Source organism: Dermacentor albipictus, chromosome 4 (assembly GCF_038994185.2).
Source record: "Dermacentor albipictus isolate Rhodes 1998 colony chromosome 4, USDA_Dalb.pri_finalv2, whole genome shotgun sequence".
Lineage (NCBI taxonomy): Eukaryota > Metazoa > Arthropoda > Arachnida > Ixodida > Ixodidae > Dermacentor > Dermacentor albipictus.
In genome coordinates this window covers 70,060,952-70,080,589 of record NC_091824.1, presented here as the reverse complement: position 1 = coordinate 70,080,589, position 19,638 = coordinate 70,060,952, and the positions used below count along the sequence as shown (strand labels likewise).

Genomic DNA, 19,638 nt, shown 5'->3' with positions numbered 1-19,638 from the left:
CAGGTATAAATATAAATATACACGCACGCGTGTATATATACGTGTAAAAGCAGACATATGTGCGCAGAAGGTCGATAAATAAAAGAAAGCGTGTGGGTTGCTCTCTCTTTACAGCCTGTCGGACGGCGCGGCCAGGCTCGACTAGGCTCGGTTTCGGCTTCTGTTGTCTTATAACTCAGGCTTCGTCCTTTGTTCCCCTGAAATACGGTTCCTGGGTGCAACTTCTCCATCTCACCTGTGGCCAGTGGAGCGTGCGAAGCCAGTCTATAAGGCAGCGCGTTTTATACGGAAGCTGGCTCGCGTCTTGCCGCCTCGCCGGAGAGGCTTCCCCCAACCCCAGCCTTTTGGAACGCCTCCCTTTTGCCTTTCTCGCCCGCATGCGCCGGCTTCGCTTATACCTGCACTGCAGTCTTGCACACTGCGCTTTGCCTTGCGCTACACGCGCCTTCGGCAGTGCTCTTTCTTTTCTCTTTCTCTTTCTCTTTCTTTTCTCTTCTTTTCCATGGTTGCCTTACCACTCTTCCTCCCCCCCCCTCCCCCTTACCCTTCAGTTCTTGCAGGTCTACGGCCCTTGACGGCACGCAGGTGCCGTTCATGCGAACAAGAAAGAAAGCGCGTGTAAGCATGCACTCTGTGTGAGGCGTTATTCCGTACCTGCTATTACGTGAATTTCTTTCTAGCATTTATTGCCCTTCTCTGTAAGGCCGCCTGCATGAAATCCGCTCGGAGATTCAGCGATGCGAATATGCAGGAATTCAACGGAACACGGGCGCAAACTTGCTCCGCGGACTTCTTGTTTGACTGTCAAGGCAGGGCACTGCATCCTGCAAGACTTGAACCTCACTCCTTCGCAAGGCGGTTCGCTTTCTGGGGAGTTTACTATTGCAGGTTTAAGAAGAGACAGAAAAATTAGCGCTTGCGAAACCACCGATCTTTATGGCCCGACGTGATATGCCTTAATATATATCGCGCTGTAGCTGCCGTTGTCCCAAAGAGACAGTGAGCTCTGCCTGCTGTGTACGCCGTATCCTCAAGAGTATTCTTTTTTCTTAATCTTTTTGGTGTGTCACTATTTACCCTTCATACGTAGAACAGCCGTTTCACGTGTTTTCTTTTCTTGTATTTTGGGCAAATCACTTACCACTATCTTTCTGATTCTTATATCTTCGGGCGGCACTGCAGTGCTACACACTTGAGCGTTATAAAGTCCTACTAAACTGGCAATTATTCTTGGCTTGGGCCATTTCTTGTGAATAGGTCAGAATTTTTAGAACTGGGCCGTCTCCGTCAGCTTTTATATATTCACCTCTTATATCGGTCATGTCTGCATCGCTTGACACAAAGCGGCTGGATTTTGCCTCGTATATATATATATATATATATATATATATATATATATATATATATATATATATATATATATATATATATATATATATATATATATATATATATATATATGCAGGGCCAACGCCGCCACCTGGATTTGATCGCACGACCTCGTGCTTAGCAGAGCAAGGCCATATAGCCACTAAACCACGGTGGCGCAGGTTTATTTGCCGGTGACTGCTTTCACTGAATCGCTCTTGCGTAAGACGTGCTCGCTGTATTGAAACGGTGACGGGAACCACGGCGACTGCCGTCGCCGCATAGGTAGCGAGATGATGATCAGCGTCATGATCCGATCGTATGTAAGCGCCACCGATGCTGCACCACATTGGCGAATTCACGCGAGAGCGAACGACCTGCTATAAAGAAAACGCGACGAGGCACTCGCATATGGTGAATGGACCTAAGCGTTGTGGAGTGGTCGGGTGATTCGATAGCCACCGACCGTGCCCGCCGCTATCCGTCGTCGCTGAAGTGTTGTTTTGGTTTTCGTTGTCAAGGTCGCCCAATGAACAGTTTCGCTTTGCCGGTTCATCATTTCTGTCTGTGCTGCTGTCTCTGCGCATCGTCACTTCCTCGCGATATCTTTATCTCGAAAATCGTCGTCAGAGCTTTTACGCTAAGTTCGTGCAGATGAAGTGGCCGTTGAAGAAGAGCGAACGAAAGTCTCTGGACTGTCGCAGTTATCTAATTAATGAATAAGTGAATGAATGAAATAATTAATGATCGAATGGATAACTTGACTTCGGTAAGTAGGACTCATGACCCAACTAGAGTCAAGAGAGGTGCATTAGGGAATGGGAGGGAGGAATTGGCACTGGGGACCCGGTAGCAAGAATACCCTCGTATATAATGAAGAACCCCACTCTCCCGGTGCGTACCGTGGTAACTCCGGCGCCATTTTTGTGGTTTCGTTGCTTCTGGGAGCGATACATTTCTTATAGTTGACGGTCTGGCTCTCCAACACAGATATGTGCAGCTAACTCGGTGAAGCCTGGCAGAGTCAAAAGAGGTGATGGAGGTTAGGGTGTAGCGTTTTCGTCCCTGCAACGTACACAGGTAGTGCCCTTGATCTTGGGTCCTCTTGGGGCCGGAAGGGGGGGGGGGTGAGGTTATCTTGGGAAAACCGCTTATCGAACGCGATCAGCGTGGCACTGCTTTCTGCCATCGGAAGAACGCTGCTGTCGAAAGTGTCATGCGCGCAGAAGGACGCGTTGTCCCATAAGTAGATGGTGTGAGGCGTGTCCAGCATACATAGTCCACTCCCTTTATCAGAAAGTTGCCCCCCCCCCCCCCTAAAAGAGAAGAAACAATAACTTCAGGAGCTCCCGGTACACCTTTAGTACTCACCGGCAATATATGTGGACGTCGCAGCATTTCGGTGGCGGTAAAAACGCTCGTGCTTGAGGATGAATAGGCCACTGCAACTGCATGCCATATACACGGAGTTTGCGATGTCGTTATGTTGAAAATCAATGGGATCTCTTGGAGGCCATCCAAAATTTGACTTGTTTGACCGAGGCAACAACAACAATAAACATGTTTTCCGTCCGTGCGTATGTCATAATGCTCTGGTGGTACCAGTAGCCTTATGTTCTTTAGCTATTCAGATTCATGAGGGACGTGCGCGGCGCAGCTTCGAAGAGTAGCGTGATGCGTGACCCGCCCGACGTCAACATCAAATAGTAAGTAATAATATTGGCCTTCATAAATTTTCTTTAAAAAGAAGCTAATACTTGACTGTGAGTGAGTGAGCGAAAGAACTTTATTGGAGGTCCGGTGAGAACGCGGACTCGTCGCGCACCTGGTAGTCCCACGTCGGAACCGGCTGGTCTAGCTCACTGGCCCGGTCGCTGGCACGCCGGGCCACCAGTATTTGCTCGTCTAGAGCGGGGCTGCGCAGAAGCGAGTCCCACTGCTCCTTGATGAACTTGGGGTATCTCGACCATCACATGACCGTAGTAGTACCAATAATTGCCTGTTTTAAAGGATTACTTTTTCATTATTTATGGCATTGCGTAAAGAACTTAGAGATGGTGAGTGGATACAAGCGGCATTAGTAGCATTATCTACCTCATTAAATAAAGAGAAAAATCTCAATTCTGCAATACGCCAGAAAACCTTTACCACATGGTCCGGGAATGCAAAAAGTTACAGTGACGTTTTACTTTGCGAATGCTGGTGACGCGCAAGCGTATGGGTGTTATAGCGCACACGACCCTATCGGCTCTGGGTGCGCCTGGACGCCTACACTGACTGCATCGCAGACCGCATTCAAGACAGGGCTCGCGCCGCTGCGCCATACGCAGCAGCAGCCGGAGTAGAATGCTCCGTTATAAGCATTCGCTTACTATCTAAATTACCTAGCATGGTGTCAACGCGCACAGGCAAACATGAACAATTCACACTCGATGACCGCGTACACTCGCTCTCAGAACGCTGGCGTGAGGAATCGCGGAAGCAGCAGTGAGCGAAATGACCTTCGTGCTGTCTATCGCTTCAACGCAAACTGAGCGGTGAGAACACAGAGCAGGCAAAGCTACGAGCCGTCGGCCCACCTAGACTGTGCGCCCAAGGCAGATCGCTTTCAACATAAAGCCCGCGGGCGGCCGAAGTAATGCTCCCCTTCCCTCCCCTACCCCGGTGCCATGCGCGCAAAGAAATACGGCGCGTTCCCTGCACTTGCGCACGCGAGATTGAGCCGCCATCGTTGGCTTACCGTCGCACGCTTTCACTCGCATATACAGGGTACGGCGCACGAGTACAATGTTATCACGAGACGAACCCGTCACGTATGCATCGCAAATAAAATCGGTAGCAATTGTCAGAGGAGGTCAACCAAGCGCGCCTCCACCTACCTTCCTCCTCCGCGACCTTTCGCCTCGTTTCTCCATCCCCCCTTCTCTCAACGTTATCTACACATTCCTCCAGGTGGGGTGACGTTGCCGCGCGCTCAGCGCGCTCCTTCGTACTTTGCCCGGCGCGCGATTCTCTTCACCTCAAGGCACCTTCCTCGTTCGCTTGCTTTGCGGCTTCAGACAGACACCGCCGATTTCATGAGCTGGCCAGTGACGCCTTTGCATGAAAGAATCCGCGGACAGCGCCAATCCAAGCACCAACAGAAGTCTAGTGGGAGGCGCAGCTGACAAGCCCAAGACCTGAGGACGTGCTGCAGCTGGTGAACAGAAATAGGCTACCAGCACAGGGCCACGGCTACCTGGGATAGGGCGGCCACCCACCTTCGAGCATTATAGCTTGGTCTCCGTAATAAGGTTTATTCACTCGCTCAAGAAAAATATCGCCACGTCACCGCCTTTTTTCGCTAACTTTTAACAATTTATCATTACTAGGTGCACTTAAGTGGCTTTGATGCCTTCTGATCAGAAATTTCCATTTTGTTTGTCTACTACCAAATTCATTTCTAATTTTCGTGGCGTTACCTATATATCCTGTGGCCTAGAGTGTTCCATGCACTCACGTAATATTCGGCGCATTTGTCCATGATATAACGAGGCTGTCGCAGGACTTATAAGATCGACCCACCTGTAAACACCCCGTAGAGAATGCGTTCAAAAGGCTTTCCGTCTGTTTGCTGTGTAGTTTGGCAGAGCGCTTGGCAACCACGGATTCGCATGCAACTGTGTAGATGTGCAATAGTTTGGATGCATGAAACTGTGTGCAACTGTGCAAATGCGCAACCGTATCGACAACATGCAGGAAAAGTTGTGGTGTATAAATGCAGAATCTGATGCTCCTCAAATGCAATTCTTTTACGGTTATACCTACTTCCCCGTGCACAGGATAGAAGGAATAGATTAATTCATTTCTTAATTCTTGCTCGCTACGACGAAAGTTAGTTTACAAGCATTCGTTATAAACAGGTCCACCATCTAGGGAACGTTACTTCATAAAAGTGTAAATAAAACAAATGGCAGCATGTTATACTCCTGTAACACCTGAAGGTGAAAGCCTGCTGCGTACTTGGTAGTGTATTAGGTTACATGATCGAAGGGGTCGGACTTCTTGCGAGACATAACGAGCCGCAGTGTGAAGCAAATGTGTGGCAAGCCGTTGCCTGCTTGCTTCGGCCTCCTCTCTCTACGTTGCCGTCTCGCATTGTCGCGTTGCTGCTATCGTAGTTCGAGCGGCTTCTTCGGCTCGTATTCGACGCTTAGCTGCGGCTTCGTGCGCTCGTATAGCGGCGAAGTACAGACTCGCGCCGACGACGTTTCTCTTCTACTTCACGTTGCGTCCTCTAAGCAAGAGAAAGCGGCACTCGTGGTCGAATGCCTGGCTCCCGCCGCTTCGTACACCGCGCCTCGTTTTTCGCTTGACGAGCATCCTCGTCCATTGCATTCTTCTGAGGGGAGTATGCTGTGCTTTATTAATACTTCATATGATTGTATTGAGCTTGTTTTTTGGTTGAAGCGTATGCTATTCTGTGTGTTGGATGGGTGATTTTAACGAAGCGGGGTATGAGCCAATGGTTACGGGGGTTGGCGCCATCGCATCTTTGCTTACTTATGGATGGGGGTATGAGCCATTGCTGGTGACGATATGTTTTGTACCACTCGACTACACGCCGCATTTTTCATGTATGAGCCATTGTAACGAGCCATTTAAGGCTCCCACCTTAGTATTTTTGACAATTTGATAAACACGACAGAACTCAATATAAGTTTCGAGCGTATTTTCAGGCTGATTCTTCTTACAAGATGGCCTAAATGTCCTTTGTCGCTCAGAGACCCGAAATAAATAAAAGGCGAATTCTTCAGCCCTTGACTGTTAGCTGTAAGGGAGCTTAAAGAAAGTGTGTGTGTGGGGGGGGGGGGGAGGAAATAACACAGAAGCTGACAAATCAAAGCAAGAATGCAATTTAAACCAAGTCACCGGTATAAGCGAGGCGCAAAACGCAAGCACACCTTGTGTAGCAATATCGAAAGTGGCGCTGATATTCAAGGCGGCCGAGTGGGCGTGGCAGGTGAGAGGGACCAGCGAAATTAACCACTAACCATGCAGGAGGCCACGGCATAGGCCGCGGGGTGGATTCAACTTTCGTTCAGAGCCACTCTTTCTACTGCCTTTTTTATGGGCCTGGGACACGCTGGAAACGCCCGATTTGGCAGAAGCACGCACACCAGAGCCTCGAGGTTTTGCTGTCGCGTATAAGAGCAGCTCCTTTATTCCAGGTCTCGAGGGCGCGGCTTCGAGCATCAGACTTTCGGGTGGTCCATCGATATGCGATAGGTCAGGCTTCATTCTTAACTGTGTGTCCACACGGCTTTCGTTTGTTTAGGCGAAGGTGCATGCGGTAGGGGGGCACCGAAATTAGCATTCTTCCAGTTGCTGTTCCAACAAAGTTATCGCTGTGGTGCCCGGACTTTTGTTTGTTGTAATTCTTGTGGCGATGTGAATATGATGACAACAGCAAGAGATTTCGGAGGGGACGGGGAAGGTGGTAGGAGGGGGAAGGAGGGTACAGGAAACGTATTTGCAAGTGGAAAGGAGAAGATAGTAGGGTACTCTATGCTTCAGACATAAATGTCTATTTGCGGATTAAAAAGCTAACAATAATGACGATACAAATTGCACTTCGAAGCATATCTGAAAACAGCGCGAGAATGGAATGAAAAAAAAAAGTTGGAAAAGAACGCAATATATATATATATATATATATATATATATATAGTCATTTCATGAGAAGCCAACAAACACTGACACCAAGGACAACATAGGGGAAATTACTTGTGCTTAATAAATGAAATAAAGAAACGACAAATTAATGGAAATTAAAGTGGATGAAAAAACAACTTGCCGCAGGTGGGAGCCGAACCCACAACCTTCGCATTTCGCGTGCGATGCTCTACCAATTGAGCTGCCGCGGCGCCGTTTTCCCATCCACTTTCTTGGGTATTTATGTGTCCTAGTAGAACCCTGGGAGTGTTAGCCAGCGCCACCACTCACAGACCTTGGCGGCGGACGTGGAACGTCTTTTTAGCCGCAGGCGTCACGAGAACTTGATCTTTTAGGGTGAAGGCAACTGGTCAATAAACCCACATATGCTACCTGAATCTGTATGCTGCTTATTCTGGCTTGATCTTCGTTCTAAAGACTACGGAATACCGTTTCAAAGCTTCCGTGTAAAGTACCGTGTGCTCAAAACCAAAATAATGACTAATCGACACAGAGGTGACACATAATTTTGAACAAAGATACGAACTTTTGAAGAAGATACGAACTCAGTGGTGGTGGCAACGGACGGAACGGCTCTACAGTGATCGCTATCCTCTGCTTTTGCAGTTACTGCGTTGGAACACTTCACTGTCTTCAAAATCACCGCTTGCCTGCTGCAGCTTCCCGATAGCGGCCGCTACCACGTGTCAGCTACAGCTCTACGTCATGAGCCACGTCACCGCCGTGCTGACTTAAAGACGACGGCAAGCCTTCGACGAGCCCATTTGCTCAGTGGTGGTGGCAACGGACGGAACGGCTCTACAGTGATCGCTATCCTCTGCTTTTGCAGTTACTGCGTTGGAACACTTCACTGTCTTCAAAATCACCGCTTGCCTGCTGCAGCTTCCCGATAGCGGCCGCTACCACGTGTCAGCTACAGCTCTACGTCATGAGCCACGTCACCGCCGTGCTGACTTAAAGACGACGGCAAGCCTTCGACGAGCCCATTTGCTCAGTGGTGGTGGCAACGGACGGAATGGCTCTACAGTGATCGCTATCCTCTGCTTTTGCAGGTTGGTTTAATTTCTGACTACTTTAACGTTCTATATTGCTTCTGCCACCACCACTGCTGCGTATACTTCCTTTACAAGTGCTTTGTAACTTCTGTTCTTTGAACCGAAATGTCGCAGTTGTGTTTGGTCTGTAATGAGCTGCTCCCAGATAATTCTGTGAATCCAACGTGTTCTGAATGTAACTACAGTTACCATTTGGGAACATGCTCGGGCATAAGCAAAACTGCCTTCAAAGCTAAGGATGATACGTCAAAAAGAGCATGGAAATGCCAAACATGTCTCGTCTTAGCTGCCCGTGGCACTCAATGCGCAAGTAGTAACTTTCGGGATGAAAAAGCACTGGAGAAGGTGCTCATTGAAATTAATCGAAAATTGACTCAGTTACCTGTAATTCAGAGTAGGGTGGATGCTCTTTTTTCAATTAAGGAAACGGTCGACAAAATGGAACACTCCATTGAGCATCTGTCTGAACAGTACGACATGGTACTTGCAGAACTAAAAAAACAATCTACAGAAATCCTAAGCCTTGGGAAAAGAATCGATGTGGTGGAATCCTCTCACAACAATCAGGAAGTGTCTGAATTGAAAAAACAGGTCGCCGCCCTCGAACAGTACAGTAGAAGACAGAATCTAGAAATTCAGGGACTGCCAGATGTTGAAAACGAGAATCTGCTCGCTAGGGTGAATGAACTGGCAAATAAACTTCACCTTCCTCAGTTGACCCGTACAGACTTTGAGGCCTTACACAGGCTGCCTGCCAAGCCTGGCAGGGCCTCGGTAATATTAGTTCGTTTCACATCACGTGTCATGCGCGATGAATGGATGGCAAAGAAAAACGAACTTACAGCTGCTCAATTGGCGATACATTTCAGAGACAATTTGACACCGCAGAATAAGAAACTTTTGTGGATGATGAAGGCAAAGGCGCGGGAAATGCACTACGAGTTCGCATGGCAAAAGGATGGAAAGCTTTTCATGCGTAGGGCATCTGGCCAGCGGGCAGTGCGCATCAATTGCGAAGCTGATCTTGATAAGATTCGTTGAGCGGCCACAAGATTGCACTGCTTATAATTTTCGTTGTTGTGATTTCTGCTTTCGATGACTGACTTCGCTAAGGTTATGTATCACGATGTTTCTTCTTTTAAATCCCTAGTACATACCCTGCGCAGAAAAAGCGATAACATGTCAGTTTTCCACGCAAATATAAGAAGCTTGAGGAACAAGCAACTTGAAACAGAGGCATTTTTTGAATCCCTTGATTACAATTTTAACTTCATTGCATTTACGGAAACTTGGTTTCAGAATGTTCAAGATGTTGTACACTTTTCCGGCTATAGGTCTGAAGGTGTTTATAGATCAGGTCGCAGAGGTGGAGGAACTTCTTTGTATATTAAAGATGACATTGCCTATGATGTCTTGTCGCAGTTTTCTGGTATTACTGCGCATTATGAATCAATCGTTGTTAAGAGTGCTGGAACAGTCATTGCTTCAATTTATCGCCCGCCTTCTGGTGAAGCTACAGCATTCTTTGAATATATTACGTCTGTTTTTGAATATGTGTCCTCTGCAATGCTTCCCATTGTCCTGGTTGGTGATTTTAACATTGACTTACTAATAGACAGTTCACAGTCTGGACAATTTTTAGACATAATTGAGTCATTCTCTTGTACAAATGTTATACGCTCGCCGACAAGAATAACCGGATTAAGTCAAACTTTGATTGATCTGTGTGCAATTAGTCATGATGAAAGTGATGTTATACCGGGCATTTTTTCAGTCGATTTGAGTGATCACTTACCTGTGTTTTGTATCTTTCCTGTTCCAAAAAACAAAATACATCCTGCTCGCATTCCCCCAGTACCTTATCGCAGTTTTAATCAAATGAGCCTCTCTGCTTTTCACTCGATGATCGAGTGTGTTGACTGGTCAGGAAGAAAACGCAAGCATTTCATACGACATCTTTCTACAAAAAGTTAAATGTTGCTATGAAGAAGCTTTTCCTTTGCGTTATGCGAAAAAAGCACATAAAAAATGTGGAAAACCATGGGTAACAAAAGAGTTACTTCAAAGAATAAAAGCCCGTGATATTATGTACCGGCAATTTATTAATCTAAAAGATATCTCTCTTCTAATTGAGTATAAGAAAATTCGAAACAAGTTAAATTCTGATCTCAAGAAAGCTCGATGTGAATATTACAAGAATAGGTTTATTGCTGTTTCTCATGACCCTAAAAAAATTTGGAGCACATTACGATTGCTTATTGGTCAACAACAGAACAGCATCCCTGGTACACTAATTACTGATGGTGTCGAATACAGTAAAGAGACTTTGTCAGATAAATTAAATTCCCACTTTTTATCTTCAGGCGCATATTCATCTTCCAGCACTCAGCTAGATGCACAGAAATATATATCCTCTTGCATTACGAATTCTATATTCATGTCTCCTTGCAGTGAAATAGAGATAAACTCTTTTCTTAAGAAGCTAAATAAAAATACTGCTGCCGGTAATGATAACATTAAAGCTACTCCAATTATTTTCGTTGCTAACCTTTTATCAGCACCTTTGCAGCATATTTGCAACAGAGCATTATCAACAGGCATTTTTCCAGTTAATATGAAAATAGCTAGGGTTGCGGTCTTGCACAAAGGTGGTCCTTTGAATAATCTTAACAATTATCGACCGATTTCGGTGTTACCTTTATTCTCAAAGGTTTTAGAGCACATAATAAAAACAAGAATAACCAAGTTTCTTGATGAACATGAATTGCTGATCAAGGAACAATTCGGCTTTCGCGAGAAAAAATCTACTGAAACAGCTTTACTTAGTATCAAAGAAAAATTAGCAAAGAATATTGATAGCAAGGTGTTCACCCTAGGAATTTTTTTAGACTTCCGAAAAGCATTTGACTCGGTCAAGCATAATATACTGTTTGAAAAATTACCACATTACGGCATTCGAGGGGTAGCTCTACAATTAGTACGCAGTTACTTAACAGACAGGCTACAGTATACGTTCCTTCACGGGTATAAATCTCAGCTACAGCCTTTGAAATTCGGTGTACCACAAGGTTCTATACTCGGTCCACTCTTTTTTACTATCTACATAAATGATATCGTGCCGGTACCACAATCTTCCTCTATAGTTCTGTATGCGGATGATACCAGCTTGTTTTTCTCTGGAAGCCGTTTAAGAGATTTGGAAATCGCGGCGAACGAATGGTTGATATCGCTTTCTTACTGGCTTGAGTGTAACCAGCTAGAATTAAATGTTAGTAAAAGTAAATATATTTTATTCAAAGGCAGAAATAAACGCGAAGATTACACCATTTCTGTTAGATTTAAAAATAATGACATCGAGCGTGTCCCGTTGTTTAAATTCTTAGGTGTACTTTTTCATGAAAACCTCAGTTGGACACCGCAAATCAACAAAGTACATGCCAGTATGTCTAGATCAATTTCTGTCTTATATAAACTTAGGTCTCTAGTACCAAACTGGCTAAAGCTCCAGTTATATTATTCACTAGTTCATTCTCATCTCAATTACTGTCTCTTAATATGGGGTACGACTTCAGGAACGAACCTTGAAAGGTTAAAAATTATACAAAAGAGAGCTGTTCGCTGCATAGAAAATCTGGAACCAACTGAACACACTGCGCCATATTTTATCAAGCTAAAATTGCTTACTGTTAACCAACTTTTTAATCTGAAGCTCGCCTTGTATATTCGCAAAGAAATTGGAAATGAATTGACTAGTTATATGTCTCAGTGCTACCCTACTAATGTTCCCTATGATCTCCGACACGAGCGATTTAGAATACCGTTATTCAGAACCATTTACGGTAATCAAACATTGCTCTACCTTATACCTAACTTTCTCCGCAACAATAGTCATATCCACGAACTTATTGAAAACTGTACTTCTACCCACAGTTTAAAGAAAAATGTCACAATGTACTTACTGTCTGGTGCTCTGTCCTAAATAAGTTCTTGAGTTTAAAAAAAAAAAAACCTTTTTATTGTTCTATAACCTCTGTGTTCTGCTGCGTTTTCAAACATTTATACATTGTTAGGAATTCTGTTACATTTTGTATAACGCTTGCAAAAACTTTGTACTTTTTAATATGTTGCCATTTATGTACGCGTTTGTGCTTCTTATGGGTGTTGCATTATTGTGTGATTCCGTTACTCAATTTAAAATGCCTAATCACGATATGACCTCTGTTCATGAAAATCTTTTTGTGGCGCTTTAATGTAAAAAGCCATTGTTTTTCTTTGTTTTTTTATTCTCACTGCTTCTGAGCAAATGTATGGGTGGAGGGACCTTAGTCAGGCAGAGCTCATCTGCCTTTTAGTCCTTTCAACCCAGGCAATGTATGTCTGAATAAACTGAACTGAACTGAACTGAACTGAACTGAACTGAACTGAACTCATTTACCGTGATTTTTATATACATTCGCTTGGACAAGGAGACCGCCACCCCGAGAAGCCGGAGGAAACGAGACAGGCATGACGTTTTGACGGAAACGCCACCTTCGGAGAGCGGAAAGAAAGGAAATACGCAAGCGCTCGGAAGGCCGACAAAGAGAGGGCGGTGCAAGCGTAGACATGGTCGGCACGGGTCAAAGTTAAATATCTGTTATGAGCTTAATATCCGATACAGGTTCCATTTGGAACAAATATATTAAACTTATTTTTGCAAGTTGATGAAGGGCTTGAAGCCTTCTTCACCCTCGTCGCGGGTCAGCCCGGTATTGCACTGTCTCTGGCATCGGCCCACGGTTTTTGAAGACGCAGAACAAGAATGCACGAAACCCTAGAACATTCACTGTTCTAGGCCACCCAAGTATTAAAAACGGAAGGCACACTTAGGAAACACGTTTATTGGACTTTGCATGATTCAAAGGATTGATTTTCGCTTTTTTTTGTCATCTGCGCCACTGAGAAATTATTGCGTGCTGAAGTTTTGCAAATTCGTGTACTATCTCCATACTAACATTTCGCATGACTGGCTCAAGCATTTTTGAAGTGCCGTCATGTTGAAACGTTGTCGAAGGACTCGGCGCGTTAACGGCTGCTGTTATGGGTGCGGGGTTTTGCGACCTTCAACAGCATCTGCTTGGTGTTCGAACTAGGTTGACCGTGGGAGAGGGTTTGGCAAGGAAGACGACCTGATGTAAAAACAAATAACAGAAGTTTAATACATCATTACGAGTGAGCGGTGGGCTCCAAGACGAAAAAGAAACAGAAACCTTCAGCGTGCGTGCACCTGCACGCAAAGGCAGAGAAGATGCAACTACACGTGGCGGCTCGTTGGCTTTCTTACAGCCTCCGCCATCCGGGCAACCTCATTCACTCTTGCTTCCCGGTAGAGGGCCTTATCAGGACACGTCGGGTCAACCCACACAGAGGAACACGGAGGGAAACCACTTTTCGGCTCAGAGGGGTTGACGTAGGCCACGTCGAATCAACCCACACGGAGGGAAGGCACTTCTCGGCATAGAGGGGTTGACGTAGGCCACCTTGGATCAAACTGCAGAGAGAAAGATGGAGAGAAACCACTCCTTGGCGCAGAGGGGGTGAACTTAGACCACGTGGTGTCTACCGACACAGAGGAACACGGATGGAAACCACTCCTTGGCAGAGAGAGGTGAATGGAGGACGGAGGAGAGTACGATTTGCACATTCTGCGCGTAATCTCGTCGCGCACAGCCGACGGACAAGTTTTTTCATGTTTACGAGCGTGATGATTAGGCACGTCGTGTCTTAGGCGTTTGGCATCCGTTCCATTCATTGCGGCGCAAGGTGAAGCGTATCAGGTTACCCCGCCACCGAAATAGATCCCGATGGAGATCCCGATGGAGATCCCAGTCTACAGCGTGCCTCATAATAAGTTTGTTGTTTTAGTACGTACGTAATACCCCAGAGTTCTATTTAATTTCAGTGAACTTAAGTGCGCGAATGTCGACGACTATGCGAAGGTGATGTTTTCACATCGTTGTCACCATTGGCGTAGTTATATTTTTATGTCCACTGAAACAACATGTTTTTGCAAGAGCAAGGTCGTTCCGGGCATCTCGCTGAACCGAGCTGCAAGCACAGGCGCCGACCGGGCAAACTCTGCTTAACCGAATGTATGCGGTTTTTTGGAAAGCAAGCATGCACTTGAACGTTATTCGGCATATGCGAAAATTTGACATGACCGGGTTCGTCATAGCGGGATTCTACTGTACTTCAAGATCCGTGATGTGACACTCACGTACAGGTGCTGAGCTTTAGACGTGAAATAGTAAAAATAAAAACGATTGCCCTTCATTTTCCTCAGCAACAAACATATGCTATCCGCTCCGTGAATGAATATAGGGTTGTGAAAGTATGCTTGCATTTCAAAATTATTTTGACGTCCATTTTTACTGCCCCTGCATAGACGACTAGATACTTTTGTGCGTGGAGTTCATCTCTACCCGTGTCGCTGTTCCCAGCGGTAGTGTAAATAGTTCTGAGCACAGGCGGCGCACCGAAGCCTCTTGGTAAATCTTCCTGCCGTCTAGTGCATCGTGCCTTGCCGTAATAAGCTTGAACGCCGCTTGCGGTGCATATGCGGCAAACGCGAAGGTTGGCTTTGTGTAAATTATTTCTTCCTCTTACTGGTACTACGTGAAAGTCGCGCGTAGTATATCGGCAATGTCGTGCGAGGCGCACTGTCGCAACTGTGTCCAGTGTCCTTTGCAGGGGACGTCCCTTTCCTTACGGTCATCAGCGACCAGCTTAACCACTTACGAATCTCAGGGACCGCCCGTTGTTGGGGCTCGAGGTGGCGTTTGTGCCAGGAATCCATCAAGCCCACTGACGAGTAAGTCAGGTAGTGGGAATGAAGGAAAAATGGTTCATTCTACATTATTACACTGGCCCCAGTTACGGAAGCCCACTCCATGAAGGCGCATGTTAAACGACTGCGTTCACATCAGAACACATCAGCCCACCTCCCACTGCATCAAAGGCATCCGCTTTCAATACCGTCGTCTTCTCAAGGGACTAAACTAAGGAATCAGATGACTGTATCTCGGCCAATCACAATCGTCGAATCGTTAACAATATCCCTCCCACTATGTCGCACCATTCCGCTGGTCTCCGCCTCCTATATTGCACCTTCGTCCTCGCATAAGGCGCAAGCGCGTAGCAATCTTGGAACCCGAGGTCGAAGCTGTTCCCATGGTAGCGTTTGACGTGTGTCCCTTTCATCAATTAGCTCAGCTTGTCAGGGTTACGTTCAGGTAGAGTGGTCGTCGAGGTAGTTGTCCCTCGAAGTGAGCTCCTTTGTTTGAGCGTCACAGTCTATTTCGGGCCTCGGCGTCGTCTGGGCGCGCGCTGACGACAGGCCTGCCTCTGAGTAAACGTCTAGGGAATGCTCATCGTCGTATTGAAACGTAACACCGTTCGTCTACCGGGACCGCCAGTACAGCGAACTAGTACTGCCGGTAGCGTACTGCACTAATCAAAACGTGTTGTTTAACGGTGGAGTTTCAAGACTCTGTACGTGTTCTCGTCAGTATAGTCTAAACGAGTTGAGTGCAGTCGAGTTGATGAACGTCTTTGCTAGCCCTTTCACGTGCTACTTTGTCGTTGGTGCGTCTGCAAGGTCATACTTATTGATCAGTGCGAAAACAACGGAAGACGCAGAGGTAGAAGGACACAGGACGAGCGCTGTCTAACAAGTTAAATTTATTGAACAAAACGCTTGAAAAAGAAAACACGGAGAAAGCCCAACTACCTGCGTTTTCTTCAATAAATTTCAGTTGTTAGACAACGCTCGTCCTGTTTTGTTTTTTTTGTACACCGCTGTGTCTCCCGTTGTTTTCGCACCGGTTAATAAGCATGCACCCTTTTCAACTCACCCATCTTTCTGCCTTGCTGCAAGGTCAGTTTTAAGATCAGATCGTTGGTGTACACGTGCTCTGGCGGACCACCGTTCCAGCTGAATATAAACTGCGCTACTGCTTTTGCTCAAGAGCCCCGCCAACGGAAAGAGCTTATTCTGAGGGGCGACCCACCTGTGAAAATTGCAGCGCCGCAGTGTTGAAGGGACGGCGAGCGAGTGTGCATAAATTACATAAAATGTTCTTTTCCCCGAATCGTCTTTAAAGATGACCTGAAATAAAGCTTGCTCGAATCCACACATGTCATATTTTCCAGGACATCTATACCTGTTCAGTGAATTTTCTGACGTGTTTATGGCGCTATACTCATTTACCGGCTATATAGTTAACTAGTTAACTGCACAGTGCATCAGGCAAGAAAATGATGCTGGGCGGAATCCTGCGTGAAGCTTCAAGGAGCGAAAAAAAGATACTAAAAAAATCACGGACTCGACCGCAGCGAGCTTTCCTCGACGTCGAAATTATCGTACAATGAGTGCGTAACTTCTACGCGTTGAATTCAAATCTGTCTTCTTGCGGTACGTGTCATCTCCGTCAGCGATCTTGATGCCCTCCTTCCTAATGACACCTGACGAATTTCCGTACCCGCCGATCGCATTTGCGTGTTGTACTTTCCGCGATTCGCCAAGCCCGTCGTTGCTTCTGTCATTGGGTTCCATCATTTCTTAGCCTTCCCAGTAATCTGACGCGAATATGAAGAGCCCGGGTTAAAAATATGTACGTATATAAAGCAAAAATACCGCGCGTTTCACGGCCATTATTTAAAAAGTAAAAAAATATCCTCGGCTCACCGACATTCACGTCGTCATATTTTCCCTCCTTTCAATATAGGCGGTTAAGGATTTGTCATCCTGCGCGTCAGTGGTCGTAAATCAGCACCTGTCTTCCATGTCATCAGCTTTTTTTATGTGTGTGTCCTTTAAGGAATTGAGAACACGTTAAAGACATATTTCGAAAACTTTCCGGAGTTCAATTTTGATGGTTCTTGCTAATCGTCACTGTGGCCTTCTTTCTTTTTTTTTTTAACGCAGCTCTTGCCTCGCGAGAGAGATGACAGCTGGCGCCAAGAACAAACTTGTTAAAAACGAAAACAAAAAGAAAAAAAAACGGATATAATGCGGTGAGTTACGTCACCTGAGCACCCCTTTCAACTTTGGCACACGTTTCACGCCCCCTCCCCCCGCGCGCACGCACGCACGCGCACACACGAACATATTTTTTTACCCCTTTCATGCGCCCGATTTGGACGCGACGAGAAGCAGCACGTTGCATTCTTGAGCCTTAATTCTGTTTACTTTTTTTTTATCTCGTTTCTTTTTCATCTTCGATTCGATTATATGTTTAAACACATTCTTTTTCTTGCGTGCACAGAGTGTCGGCATATCGCGAACCATGTATGCGCTATTGCTTTTTAAGTCCCCCATTCTCATCCGTTTGAATATGAAGATGTCGAAGCCTCCGTCTTAGGCCCTTTCTGGCTCTTGAGCTTGAGAAGTCAGTGAGGCCGCCCCACAGAACGTTGTTCAAATTTTTTTATTTCCTTTTTTTTTGCTGCCCCGATATGGTATGCATGTTGGATCAGATAGCTTCCCGTCGCCCCTGCTGAGTGATTTTTGATTCGATATGGATTTCAAGGGTGCAAGGTGTGAAGACTGAGAACTTTCGTACTTTCTTTTGCTCGCTCTCTTTTTTGAGAGTGCGTTAAGATAGGCTGAGATCGCTTCAAAAGCTTTAGCTGCATGCAGCCTTTAAAAAAAGGGCATTGCATTAGCGCGACGCATTGAAAAAAATATAAATGTCCGTAGACAGTGCTAGGGAGTGCTTCGCAGAGATATGAGTTTTCGAATAGAGGCAGCAGTGCAGCACTGAAATGTTGGTGTTCTTTTCTCGGCGAACATTGATTTCTGAAATAAACGCGGCAATTGTTTTCTTCGCAGTTCAAAAAAATAAAAAAGCAGAGCGAACGACGCGAACCATATTCTATGTTTTTACTATCAACAGTTATCCCTCTCGGAGAATCATTTCTTCTGGATAGTTACCTGGACTAGTAGTTCCCTGGACTGCCATAGCAGAAAAAACTTCAGGAGAAACAATTGGCAATGATTGTCAAAGCCAGCGTCAGCTTTGTGAAAATCCGCTGGAAATCCTATGAGCGGCATTCTATAAAAGCATTAAAGATAAAAGCAATTAGAGCTGGTTGTATTAGTAAAGAAAGAAAGAAAAGAGAGAGAGGGAAAAAGAAAACTCTTACCGTGGAAAGATGCTCGATAAACCAGAAAACGCACCAAATAGTTCCCTTAAAGTTTCCGCGCCAGGTCGTCCTGACATCATGGATTTTGACAGCGTGTGATCAGTGCTTGTTAATCTTTCTTTAAGAAAGACGCACTGGATTGTGTTCTAAAGCGGTCAGAGAGTGAACTTCGCAAGCTTCAAGAACTTTCACTGAGACACAACAGCTGAAGTACGAAGAAAAAAAAATGAAATTCATGACCTCACACTGGCGGAATGCCGCTGCGGTTGGTTTCTTTCTTCCAAAAAATGGTGGAGAGAGAGAGAACAAATTTTACTGATAGGAAAGGTGAATATGTCGGCCTGAGAACCTAGTCTCTCGCCTGCTACACCGCGACTGGGGTAAAGGGTTAGGGAGACACAGGGAAAGGAAGAGGGAGAAATGAATTGACGATGTGGTACTAGAGTGAATGTTAGTGATCAGACCGATGGAGGATATATACGCGCCCTGTACAGTTACTACACGTGCTGTCTCCGGCCTATTGCAGGCTAACAGAGTCGCAGGGTGTCTGAATGCGAATGCGCCCCACATACAAGGCGGTTAGGAGAAAAAGCCGCAGAAGCGGCTCGAATGGCGTTTAACCAAGTTTCAGTGCTAAGTGAAAAATAATGAAATGAAGTTTTCGCCTTTGCTTTCTCTCCTAATAATACACCTATTACCAATAAATTAGGGACAATGCAGTTTTGAAAAAAAAATTATTTGTCTGGACTGTTTTTATTGTTTCCTTTTAGTGGTCCCTTTAAGTCACCGCTGTAGCTAGAGCGAAACAAGGACAAGCCTGCGCCCTGAGTTGTGCAAAAGAAGCAGCGTTCCCGTTGATCTGGCGCAGACCGGCCCAGTGAAAACGGGCGCCAGCGAAAATAACCATGTGCTCTTGTACCAACACTCTCGATATCGCAGTGGTCCGCGAAATAAGCTTACGTGCTCTTCGTGTTGGCGTTAAGTAATGTTTCACACTTCTGTGCTATCGCCGCATTCTTTTGTTATTTTATCTCTCTTCCCACGTATTTTTCTGAAATGGCAGTGGCGATGGTGGTGTTGCTAGGGTACACGAAAATGTAGGCCCGAAACAACTTGAATTCCTTGGCTCTGCCGGGAAGTCAATTATCACAGAAAGCGGACGAAGTTAGTTCGGAGACTTCTGCTATAATGAGTTCCTCACATACCATGATGTGGCTTGCGGCTCGATAAATCGGTAGCGAAACCTAGAAACCAATCAACGAGGGTCCATGAAAGTATAACTTTAGCAGATTGAAATGAAAACAAGATGAAAAAT

At 45.7% G+C, this 19,638-nt stretch overlaps 1 long non-coding RNA gene and 1 pseudogene across 1 annotated transcript; both read left to right on the top strand.

Moving 5' to 3' along the window:
• Positions 1 to 7,633: 7,633 nt before the first annotated feature.
• LOC135902052 (uncharacterized) lies at positions 7,634 to 12,842 on the top strand. The gene is made up of 2 exons (XR_010564375.1): positions 7,634 to 8,135; positions 12,605 to 12,842. It is a non-coding gene; the product is annotated as an uncharacterized lncRNA (long non-coding RNA).
• Positions 12,744 to 12,920, top strand: LOC135902093 (U2 spliceosomal RNA; annotated as a pseudogene).
• The last annotated feature ends 6,718 nt before the right edge of the window (positions 12,921 to 19,638 follow it).